At 41.6% G+C, this 1,168-nt stretch overlaps 1 pseudogene; it reads right to left on the bottom strand.

Annotated features, from left to right (window-relative positions):
- Window positions 1-615: 615 nt before the first annotated feature.
- LOC106512114 (polypeptide N-acetylgalactosaminyltransferase 14 pseudogene) lies at window positions 616-1,008 on the bottom strand (annotated as a pseudogene).
- Between the last annotated feature and the right edge of the window lie 160 nt (window positions 1,009-1,168).

Genomic DNA, 1,168 nt, shown 5'->3' with positions numbered 1-1,168 from the left:
GTGACTTTAATAGCATTTCTTATTAATGGAAACACCGCAGTTGCGAAACTGTGTTTTCCGACATTAACAGAATATCGACAAGTTTTGCGCAGATATACAATGGAAACGCAGCTAGTGTTTATGTGCTGTCATTCCCCTTTGACATCACTTCCTGTTTCTTCACATGTCAATATCTCAACAACCGTTCATCTCAGTTGTGTGAAATTTATTTTGCAACATGATATTAACGTTATCTTTCAATAAATACATTCATATTTATTACAAAAAATATGTCACAGGCACTTTAAGGACACCTATTAATATATTGTTTATATTATGATGATTTTTGTTTGGTTTTCACGACTCCAAACCTTTAAATTAACTCATCACTTGTTCAAACATCATGAATATTTTGCTGTTTTCAGGGTTTAAGTAATTCTGAAATCATTTTGAGTTTAAGTTTCTGTGCGAACTAAATAATAATTAAGTCTGATTTATGTTTTCATGACGAGCTGCGCTCCGACAGTAAGAACCGATCTGATATTTGTCAAACTACAGTTGTGCTTCATCTTCAGATTATCGAACAACTTCAGAACCAGACATGATGATTGTAAAAAGACAACAGAAAACGGTTCATCCAGAAAAGTCTCAGGGTTTTAAGGTGCACTTGGTCTCCCTCTTCCTCACGTTGTTCATGCATATCTTCCTGCAGCGGCGTTACGGCCCACTGCAGATCTGCCTCCATCGTCCGTCTGTTTGAGACCCCTCAGACCCCCGACCCTCACGTCTCCAGGTTTGTGTCCGCTCTGCTGAAGGCTTCACGGACGACGCGGGACAGGTTTATGTTTGGGAGGAGGCGGGTGACGGAGGTCAGGAGAAGGGGACCTCCCATCTCTGTGTGTAGGCGCTCAGTTCACAGGGACTGATGACCAGCATCCGGGACGAGTCCATGCCGTCCAGAGCCATCTCCGAGTCCAGGCAGAACCTGGAGACCAGGTGCTCCAGGTGAGTCCCTGATTTCTGCCACCGCTGCAAGAAAACAGATCGACCTGTTATTGAAAGAGTTTATTGTGTGAAGGTTATTCACATCGTTTTCAGCTGTTTTTACTATTTATACATCAAAACATTCAGCTCCTTCACAAAATTACAGCTGACTTTTCGTATTTCAACAGTTCATACAGTATATACA

This window comes from Austrofundulus limnaeus, unplaced genomic scaffold (genome assembly GCF_001266775.1).
Source record: "Austrofundulus limnaeus strain Quisiro unplaced genomic scaffold, Austrofundulus_limnaeus-1.0 Scaffold4344, whole genome shotgun sequence".
Lineage (NCBI taxonomy): Eukaryota > Metazoa > Chordata > Actinopteri > Cyprinodontiformes > Rivulidae > Austrofundulus > Austrofundulus limnaeus.
The sequence above is the reverse complement of the archived record's forward strand: the minus strand, read 5'-3'. Positions and strand labels throughout refer to the sequence as shown.